The 11,857-nt window shown below is 33.4% G+C and overlaps 1 long non-coding RNA gene across 1 annotated transcript; it reads right to left on the bottom strand.

Moving 5' to 3' along the window:
* Positions 1 to 295: 295 nt before the first annotated feature.
* On the bottom strand, positions 296 to 2,428 carry LOC139881501 (uncharacterized). Its single transcript, XR_011771729.1, has 3 exons — positions 2,169 to 2,428; positions 675 to 832; positions 296 to 571 (listed from the first exon to the last, which is right to left on the bottom strand). It is a non-coding gene; the product is annotated as an uncharacterized lncRNA (long non-coding RNA).
* Between the last annotated feature and the right edge of the window lie 9,429 nt (positions 2,429 to 11,857).

Raw genomic sequence — 11,857 nt, 5'->3', positions numbered from 1 at the left:
TACACTGAAACACCTAACCAGGCCAATAGAATATTATAATTAGATTTTGATCCTTAAAGGTAACTCTTAATTTCGTAGATTTTCATTAGTATACTAGTTAGCATTATTCATATCTTGGACGTTATCAAACCCAAGCCAACTGTAAAGCAATTTTTTCGATGTAGATACGAGAAAAGGGACATTTAATCTTTCATGTGTTACGACTAGTGTTTGTTAGGTATGAGTATATGAGCCCTAATAAAACTTAATAACACAAATGAACAAACTCACTGACAATAAACAGATTAAACTTGATGAGCACGTAGAATATATCCTAGAGCCTCTAATATGTTGGCCTTACATGTAATACATACGTTTCATATACATATAACCAAAACATAATCGATATGTATTATAGGCGGTAGTCTGACAGCTCCACCTCCGCCAATATACACGAGCAAGCATAACTGAACTTACATGGAAATCAGTTTTATTCACCATTCGAATGCTGCTTTGCTAATCAACAAAAGACATCAACACTGCAATCCAAGGCTTTTTTCCTTTTCTTGCAAAGATGTAATGGAACCATCAACTACAGTCATTACTCATTAGTTAACAGTATGTAAGCACAAATACATTAAAATGATGATGAATATAAGATAGATGAATATAAGATAATAAGAACAGCTCCTAACCTCTTGTGCGAGCAACCGAAACTCATGGGATTTATCTTTGTTATTAAGTTGTAGTTGATCATGTACCCTATTTTCTTCATTCTACTTCGCTTCATCAATGACTCTAGATTGACCCTCAATATAACAACCTGAATCTGAATCTAACCTTGATCTTATATCTGTAAATAAATACAAATAAACCAAAATAAATGATACCTATAGATAACAACCAATTTCAAAATACATATACAACATCATGACGTGTTTTCACCAGACATGAACATAAAGAACTGTTCATTGTGCCAATTTTAAGAACTTGAAAAAAAATCATACTTTCCCAAATAAATATTCAGCATTTGTTTATTTTGCAGGTGATTATACCTTCCCAGAAGATGGTTCATGCCCATTACAAAAAAAATAAAAATAAAAAATAAACCCTGTTTGGAATCTTCACCCTATTTTATAAGGCCTGGACATAAAATGTACAGAAAAATATAAGATATTAACACCATTTTAGTGGTGCCGGGGTGATGGGGTGTTTTTGTGGGGTATAATGCTGATTTGACAAAGGTGATGGCGTGATGTAGTTTGTAGTGATAGGCGTGATGGGTTAAATTGATCCCACATTTTTATTTTATTTTTCATTTTTTATGTTAAGCTATTATATTATTTAGTTTATTTTATTAACTTAAAATATTTTATAAAAAATAATGGTAACAGATTTTATAAATTTATATTTTTTAGATTTATATTGCGGTTCGAATTGTATTTTTATTACTATTTTATTTAATTGTTTTGTAAAGTTATACAAAGTTTAGGTACTAAATGTGTAAATGTTTTATTTCTATATCTATACCCCTTTATCATAGCAGCTTGAAGTAAACCAGATCTGATTTTTTTTTTATTTCATCTTCTTCATTTTAATTATTTCATCTTCTATATCAAGAATTAAACACAATACGATTCAGCCCCAATTTTGTGGCAGCCCCCAATTCGTGGATACCAACCAACACGCTCAGATTCTTCCTGTGATGAAACCATCATTACTGCAATTTTTTTCCTCCATGGCGCTGCATAGTGGGGGTGATGGTGGCGTGATGCTCCAAAAATCCCCCATCACGCTGCGCTAATAATGGTCTAAAGAATAAAAATTAAATAATGTGTGAAACACTTAAAATTAAAAAGATGTAAGAAGTATTACCTTTATAATTTGAAGGCTGAATCTAAGAGAACGCACATAAGGTTTAAAAGAACAATTAAAGATCGAACTGTACATAAAGGTCAAAATTGAATTTCGCATTGATAAACATTGGTTATATGAACCCTAATAAAACTTTCATAGTACAAAAATCATAGATAATAATCCAGTTATTATATGAATCTAAAACATTGATAATGTGAAACGTAAAAACTGTTCGTGAATAATTAATTGTCACCTTTAAAGTTACACAAACATTACATAAATAGAAAGAAATAATCCACGCAACTGAAACCATATATTAGGGTTTTTAGTACCTTGACAACATTATCGTCGCTCATGGACATTTCGACATTAACATCGGATATTTTCTTAATCACCCAAATACTCAACCAAACCTATTTAAAATGGATCCATATTGTCCGTGGGAGTTCCAAAGAGGATGGATCTGCATCTAAATTCTCGAAACCCTAAGTTTCATTTCATACGACGGTGACTGTTTGTGGTTTAAGGTTGATTGAAATCGTAATTTTCGATTTTTGATAGAGAATTTATCAAGTATTGTTTCACCAATGGAAGTGTGTGGGGGCAGTAATGACAATAAATGTAAACAATTAGAAATGAAAGAGAGAGAATTGTTACATAATCAAGACACTGAATGGCTGAGATTGATAGTTGTAATTGCATCCAATGATTCATTTTTTGTTTTCACACTAAGGGTATATTTGATTGGCTTTGAATGGTTCAGTTCAGTGAGTTTTCTCTGCTTCGGTCAGCATGTGTGGTCTTTGATTTTAAAATTGATCTCCTCTGAATTGAATCATTTCCAAGGAATCTTTCAGAGTTACGTTAAACTCTTGACCATTCAGAGAGTTTTTAATTGGAAGATGATATTTCCACCTTTATTTTTGATTCATCCACTACAATTTAATTGAATTGCCTAAAATACCCTTCTAGATTACTCTGTATAAAGTGTAAATGTCTTCAATTAAATAATTTAAGTTAATCATAGTAAATTGTACATTAGTTCACTACTCCCTTTTTTTCTTTCACCTGGAGTGTTGTTCCCATCCTCCATTAACATACATACACACATAATCTCACATACACACACGCACATATATGTGTACGAAGTAATTTTTTCTTTTCTATTTATGTTTATACCTTTTCATTCGCATTTAGTGGAAGTAGTTCGTTTTACATTTACGTAATTCGTACGGTATCCGCTGCCTTTTCCTTTTCCTTTTTTATTTATGCCTATTCAGATCTTGTTTCATAAGTTTTCCGATTTTGATTTTTTTGATTTTAATTATTTTTAGTTGCAATAGATTTGTTAGGGGTGCTAATGAAGGACATAGTACAACAGGTTTTAACTAGAGCTGTTTATGATTTTGTTCAAATCTTGTTCCTAAATTTTCTGATTTTGAGTTTTTGAGCTGCAGTTAATTTGTTAGCGATGGCGGTGGCGGTGGTGGTGGTGAACGACATAGTACAAAAGGTTTCCAGTTTTTGCTAATGTTAGTGGATCTGAATTAGCGTTTTTAATTTGGATAATTTTAATAAAGGGAAAGAAAAAGATGAAGGGTTAGTGTCAGTGGCGAATCTAGGATGAAAATTCAATGGGGTCCCTCAAAAAAGTTTCAGAGTTAATTATATTTTAATGGTACTTTAGTGGTTGTTTAACTCAAAAAAACCCCAAATTTTAAAATTATATGGGGTCCTATAGTTGAATTTAGTGGTGTCCTATACAACTTAAAGAGTACATTGTATAAAAAAATTCGAAGTAGTGGGGTCATCGGACCCCACACCCTATAAGGTAGAATCGCCCCTGGTTAGTGTTCTTGATTGGTAAAAAGGAAAGAAGATTATGATTGTGAGAAAGAAGATGATTTTGAGGCAAAAGATAAACTGGGAGAGAGAGAAAAATAGGTGTAATGAGAAAGGGGAGAAATCGGGATAGATAAATGTAAATTTATCAATATTGACCATTTGCTTTTGTTTTATAAAGGTATTTTAGGAAATAGGTTGAAAAATGTTGGAAGTAGTAAAAAACATGGTGGATTTATCAACTTTAATTACAAAGGTACCCTCAAGTTTTGGTTGCACTATCGTTTCTATTACTCCGTACCTTAACCATCTTATTTTGTGAATATTCAATATTATATTTCTTTTCTTTTTGAAAGGCAACAATTTTATTAATAATAACAAAATCACATACATACACACCAAACATAAACTATATACAGATACACGAAACTATAAACTAGGATGCTAAGGTTGCATCTTCGCGAAGACAATAAACTTTAAGAAATGAGGACCCGAGGGTTATGGAGCCATGTGTGCCAATCAAATGACTTAGATTTGCATCTTTTCGCAACCCACTCGAAGCTTTTGATTTGAATCTCGTTTAGTGCCATCGTAACATTCCAACATTTATTCGAAAAAACCTTTTGGTTTCGGTTTTTCCATATGAGATAAGTAGTTGACCAAATCAACGCTTGCCAAATAGATTTACCCACATATGAAGTCGATTGCCCCGTATCCAAGAAGAGATCCTCAACACTAATATAAGGTATATCGCCTCTACCCCACCACTCGAATACTTTACCCCACACATCGAAAGCATACTTACATAAAATAAGTGAGTGATCAACTGTTTCAATGGCATCATCGCATAGCGGGCATCTAACCGAATGTAGATCAATACCTCTTTTGTCCAGTTCCACCAACACCGGGATACGCCTTTTCCTAGCTCTACACACAAATACTTCTAGTTTTTTCGGGACCATTTTGTTACTCAAGGTTTCACAAAAAGGGTAACTTGGGATTAGAACTCTCGAATTGATTAAAGTTGTTAAAGCTTTTGTCGAGAAAATTTCGTTGCCATCCGCTTTCCATTTCCACTCGTCACATTTATTCGGGTTTAGTTTCACATCCGCGACCATGTTTTCCAATTGTTGTAGCTCATCGTTCGCTCTTCCACTTGGTGTTCTTAACCACGACCAATTACCTTCACACTTCGCACCATCCCAAGCAAGTCTTTCGCCAATTGAAACATCCAAATTCATATCAAGCCTTGATAATCTCTTGAACTTGTGCTTTAGCTTTTCATTTCCAATCCAAGTATCTTTCCAAAATGAAGTAGAAGCCCCATCACCTATTTCCTTTACAAAAAAACTTCTAAAAGGAAGACCCGTGTCTTCGATGTTAGTCCCGTTTTTTATTATATCCATCCAAGTCGACTTGTAAGAGTCGTTTGGAATAATGTCACCAAAAGTAAGCCCACCCGAGTTCCTGTAAATACTAGAGATGACCTTTACCCACAATGAGGTGGATTCGGATTTAAACCTCCACCACCACTTGCCAATTAAAGCCATATTTTTCGATTTAAGAGAGCCCAAGTTTAAACCCCCCTCCCGATAAGGTAAAATTGTATCATCCCATTTCACCCAAGGTATTTTTGATTTGTTACCCGACCAGCCCCAAAAGAAAGAACGTCTTACACTCTCAAGTTTTTTAATCACACATGGCGGGGCACGAAAAAGCGAGAAGTAGTACAACGGAAGACTATTCAACACCGATTAAGCAAGAGTCAAGCGTCCACCAAATGAAATCGATCTAGCCCTCCAATCCGAAAGTCTTTTCTCAAATTTGTTTATAACCGGTTTTCAACTTTCTTCCTTTTTCATGTTACCACCTACCGGTATTCCAAGATAAATAAAAGGAGTTGTACCCAAATTGCACCTCAATAAACGAGCCATATGTTCCACCTCATTCCTTTCAACCCCAACTCCAATAAGATTACTTTTGTGGAAGTTAACCTTAAGCCCTGAAGATAATTCAAAACACTTTAGGAGTTTCATAAGGTTACGAATGTTCCCTTCGCTCCATGATCCGAAGAAGATAGTGTCATCCGCGTATTGAAGGTGCGAGATGGGAATTTTATCACGACCAATTTCCACCCCCAAGAACTTTTTATTCTTCACGGCTTGTTTGGTTAAAGCATTCAGTCCTTCCGTCGCCAAAATAAATATAAACGGGGAGAGTGGGTCCCCTTGTCGAACTCCCCGTTCTAGATTGAATTCACGCGTCGGTGAGCCATTAACAAGTATCGAAATAGAAGCCGACTTTAAGCATGCGAGTATCCACTTCCTCCATTTTATTCCGAAACCCATAATTTCCATTATTTCAACCAAAAATTCCCAGCTAAGACAGTCGAAGGCTTTCTCGAAATCCACTTTGAAGGTTACACTTTTAAGTCGCTTGCTTTTTAAAAAAGAGAGGGATTCGTTTGCAATAAGGGCCCCATCTAAAATATTCCTTCCTTTAATAAAAGCACTTTGCTCAAACCCGACAAGATTAGGGGTAACCTTCTTAAGGCGGTTTGCGAGAAGTTTTGCAATTACCTTATAGAAGCTACCGATTAAACTGATCGGTCGGTAATCGTTCAAACTTACGGGATCCAATTTTTTTGGGACTAGTGTGATGAATGAAGCGTTACATCCCTTCGATATCTCACCTTTTTCCCAAAACATGTTGATAGCCTCAATGAGATCACCTTTAATAATGTTCCAGAATTTCTTGTAAAAACCTAAATTAAATCCGTCTGGTCCCGGAGCCTTTGAGCTTCCACAATCCTTAACCGCCTCCCATATTTCGGATTCACTAAATATTCTTTCTAGTTCAATTGCTTCTTCACTTGAAAGTTTATTAATCTCAGTTGCTAAATTATTATCATTACCTTCGCTAAGATTAATATTCTCAACCCCACTGTTAAGATCATGGAACCCATTACCCAATAAATTAGACTCCACCCCAACATATTCACTTCTGTCCCTGCTGAAAGGAGCCGTTCATATACATTATAAACGATTCACAATAGTTGATTACATTGCGAGGTATTTGACCTCTATATGATACATTTTACAAACATTGCATTCGTTTTTAAAAGACAATCTTTCTTTACATCGAAAATTGACAGGCATGCATACCATTTCATAATATCCACTATCCAACTATAAATTGATTTAATAATAATCTTTGATGAACTCAATGACTCGAATGCAACGTTCTTCGAAATATGCTATGAAAGACTCCAAGTAATATCTTTAAAATGAGCAAATGCACAGCGGAAGATTTCTTTAACACCTGAGAATAAACATGCTTTAAAGTGTCAACCAAAAGGTTGGTGAGTTCATTAGTTTATCATAATCATTTATTTCCATCATTTTAATAGACCACAAGAATTTCATTTCCAGTTCTCATAAATATACGTCCCATGCATAGAGACAAAAATAATCATTCATATGGTGAACACCTGGTAACCGACATTAACAATATGCATATAAGAATATCCCCTATCATTCCAGAATCCTCCTTCGGACATGATATAAATTTCGAAGTACTAAAGCATCCGGTACTTTGGATGGGGTTTGTTAGGCCCGATAGATCTATCTTTAGGATTCGCGTCAATTAGGGTGTCTGTTCCCTAATTCTTAGATTACCAGACTTTAATAAAAAGGGGCATATTCGATTTCGATAATTCAACCATAGAATGTAGTTTCAATTACTTGTGTCTATTTCGTCAAACATTTATAAAAGCACATGTATTCTCAGTCCCAAAAATATAAAGGGTAAAAAGGCAAATGAAACTCACCATACTGTATTTCGTAGTAAAAATACATATAACGTCATTGAACAAGTGCAAGGTTGGCCTCGGATTCACGAACCTATATTAATTATATATATTTATATGTTGGTCAATATTTGTATAGCAATTTAGGTCAGGTCATAGTGTAATCCTATCCTATAGCTCGAGTCTAACTCTACAGTATAGTAACATGTTATATTACTCATGCTCAATTAAGATTCTAGTAAAAGGTGACGTGTGAAACAACGTAACACAAATGGTTTCATAATCATAAAATAGTATTTTAGGTTTTTTTTTTTTTTTTAGAGAAAATCAACACAAAAAGTTAATTGAAAAGTTAACAGGAAAAGTCAAAGTTCAAAGTCAAAAGTCAAAGGTTAAAGTCAAAAGTCAAAGGTCAAAGTAAAAATGAGGTCGCATGCAAATATATAATAACTTATACAAAAATAATTTTCGGTCAAACATGACTAAACGGGCCACTTCAGCTATTTTTAGAAAAATTATCGGAACTCCGATTGATAAACTGCCAAAGATAAAAGTTACACATTACCAAAAAAATTAAGCATAAATATTACAGAAGTAAACTAAACCTATACAACTCGTAGTTGCCAACGCGTTTTCGGCGTTTCAAAGTTAATTTTTCAGCTTTAATAAATTTACAAAAGTGACCGAGTAGCCTACTTTGGAGATTTTTAGAAAATTCCTCAAAACTCGTATTGACAAACGGTCAAAGCCTGCAAATTCTCGTTACCACAAAGATACAACATAATTTTTGGAAAGAGTAAACACATATCAGGCCGACCATGACAACTGATACAAAACTGACATTTTTAAATAAAAAAGTTTCAGCTCTTTTTAGAATTTTAAAATGTGACCAAACTGTCAACTTTGATGATTTTTAGAAAAATCGTCGAGACTCGAATTGACAAACGGCTAGAGTTGTTTATTAGACCTTACAGCAAAGAATTCAGTGGTATTTTTTTTTATATATGAAACAACGCAGATCAGCGAGAATTTCAGTTCCCGTTTCGACATTTCATCAAAATTTGCAAAACTTCTTTTGTCCATAACTTGACAACCGTTCAACGAAACGAGACGTGCTTTATATGAAAATTCATCTACTCGACTAGTAGAATCCAAATAATCACTTTTTATAACCCATAAAATTAGTTCACTAATTATCATCAGCAATTTTAATTACGAAATTAATTATGCAATTTGTTTATTTCATAACTTTCTAACCATTACTTGGATTCAAGTGATTCTTAAACCAAAATTCAACTATTTTTCGCTAGCTTTCCAACGACATGCATATCTTATACCTTATCTCAATCGTATATGTAACTAATTCAGGAATCAACATAACCTATCTAATGGCAATATCAAAAGTACAAGCATGCATAATCCTATATACTCGAGCACTAGTCAGGGATACACTATTAGTATGTAAAAATTAAATTATGAGTACTCACATATCAATATTGAGATTCAATATTGCAGGAAAGGTATGTAAACGCAACGGAGATGATAAACACTATATTGACCTCACGAGCATACCCATGAACCATACTCAATCACCTCCATAGCTATAACCCATAATTTCCTTAATCTTATCCCACTCGAAAAAAACAACTTCGAAATCACTCGGACAGCACTCCGTCGTAATATTTTATGTATACTAATAATATCTTGAGATAATACGGAGTAAATATATATATGTAAATCGATTGAGAGAGTTTAGAGAAAACTATTTTCAAGTTTCTATGAAATAATGAAACCTATTGAATTCTATTTATAATAGATTTTTGAATTATTAAAGTGAATTATTAAAGTATGAATTATTAAAGTGAATTATTAAAGTATGAATTATTAAGGTGAATTATTAAAGTATGAATTATTAAAGTGAATTATTAAAGTATGAATTATTAAAGTTAAAGTAAAGTAAAAATAAAGTAAAGGTAAAGTTTAAGTATAGTAAAAGTATAAAACTATGTACGTATAATACGCGTATAAATATATATAATATTAATTTAAATCGTTATATATATTTAATAAAATAAAATATAAATATCGTTATCTTTATCATACTAGTTAAGTAATGAGTTGTCAAAAGTGGTTCTAGATATTTATAAAAGTTATATACGTTTTAATAATAAAGTTCTTTTTAAACTGAAAACGTTTTTGTACGTTTGAAACTAAATAGATCAATCGAGTCTTTATGAGATTCAATCTTCCACTATCCTTTATCTAGTTCTCAATGATTGACAATTTGTTCATATTTATAAATCACTTTACCATTTTCCGAATATTGTTAAAATGAAAAGATTTCTCAAATCAACGTGGGCCTTTCAACAGAGACTTGTAATCATAATTCAATATATCTGATAATTCAATCATTTGATCTTATCTTCTAATTCCATTGATAAACATTTTGAAACAGATACAATCATATAAAGTATTTAATCTATTATTTTGTTTACGTTTCAAGTTATAATATATATACACATATACATATATAATCATATTCGTTTAATGGTTCGTGAATCGTTGGAACTTGGTCGAGGTTGAATGAATGTATGAACATAGTTTAAAATTCTTGAAATTTAACTTAACAAATATTGCTTATCGTGTCGGAAACATATAAAGATTAAAGTTTAAATTTGGTTGGAAATTTCCGGGTTATCACAGTACCTACCCGTTAAAGAAATTTCGTCCCGAAATTTGAGTGGAAAGGTCGTGAATGATAATAAGTATGTTATCATGATGCATACGGGCTGAAAATTAGAGTTTTATCATCAGCGAATAATTTGGATAAACAATCTATTTATATGAAGAGTACGAATGAAGCTAACATAGAAGAGTGAAATGAGTAAGTGTAGAGTCATCTTATCATTTGACGTAGATATGATTGATTCCCAGATTTTAAGGGATTTGAAGAAAATCTTCTTAATAAGATTTGACTCTCCGGTAATCAAGGGAATTAGGATCCGCTTTAAATGCGATCGTCCATTTTAATTGTTCTGTCGGAGATTTTCTTATAAATTCACCTCCTTCATTTCCTTACAACTCACACCATCTGTTGATGCATTTTATGCAAGTCCCTAGACATCTACCCACGTCCATTGCAGGTACAACAGTTTACAGGCCACCATGATTGCTCGTTATTATCCTATCCGTGGTTGTATGTGGTTACAGGAACTACAGGAACGAGATTTAGATGTTTGACTATGTTAGACTTAGTCAGACGTACGAGTGAAGCCTCACTAGTACGGCTGACAGGCTCATACGCATGGTTGATGCTGAGCTAAGTCACAATTACAACCTAAATGATAAGACACGAGTGAGTGATCACCCGTACGGTTGATGAAGCCAACTCATACATGTGATGAATGAATCGTATGGGCGTGTCAACAGCAGGGGTATATAAAGTCTTATGTTCTTCATTTTAGGTTAAGCCTCTCATTTGTTACACACACTCAGATCTAGTGAGCTCCTTCGATTCTCTCTCAGTCCAAATCACCCAGGTGGTGAATAATAGCTCCAGGTGTTGATCTAATCACACTTGATTTAGTTGTGGTTTGACTAAATTAATCAAAAAAAAAATTTAACCTATTCACTAGAGGGTTTGATTCACTTATTCTGCCATTGTGTGAGTTAAATCTGTTGATTTCTAAGTTCCTAGTCATGTTTCATCACCTTCTATTCTTTTCCCCTCAACTCATATTTTAAAGTATTCATCAATATGCTCCATCCAGTTCTGATTCTCGATATACTTTTAACTTTCATATCGGTCATTCTTCTTTTTTTTCATCTACCGCCGGAAGAATCTATTTACTTCTACTATACTCTTGGGTTTATAGTGTTCCTAGTTCTCCCGTGTCTTTATATTGCTATATGCATCGATATATATGGTTTATAATTTCTGGTTTGTCGTTGGGCTTTATATGTTCCCTTATATTTCAAAGTCTCTGCTTCTGTCTTCTATAATCATTATCATTCACAGTTAATGCTCTCTTTTATTTGCTGCAATTTATACCCCAATTTCTATTTCGAAGTTTTGTCCTTTCGTTTCTTCTTCTTGCGATTAAGCACCGCTTATAATGGTCCAGAATCCACAGATACGAATTTCGAAATGAACATTGTTAATGTTCTAGGAAGGAAATTGTGATGGCACGATCTTGACTTGTCAAATTACTAAAATACCTTGGAAAAGGCCGAATCATCAAGAAATATTTTCTTGATATTTTAGAGGTTAAATAGAATACAAGAGTCGTATAACATGGCACATGATGATGTTATGATCTGTGAATCATCACGTTCCATTTAGAAACTCAGCATGACTTACTGTAATATAAT

The sequence above is a fragment of the Rutidosis leptorrhynchoides genome, chromosome 1 (assembly GCF_046630445.1).
Source record: "Rutidosis leptorrhynchoides isolate AG116_Rl617_1_P2 chromosome 1, CSIRO_AGI_Rlap_v1, whole genome shotgun sequence".
Taxonomy (NCBI): Eukaryota; Viridiplantae; Streptophyta; class Magnoliopsida; order Asterales; family Asteraceae; genus Rutidosis; species Rutidosis leptorrhynchoides.
This window is presented reverse-complemented; position numbering and strand designations above follow the sequence as displayed.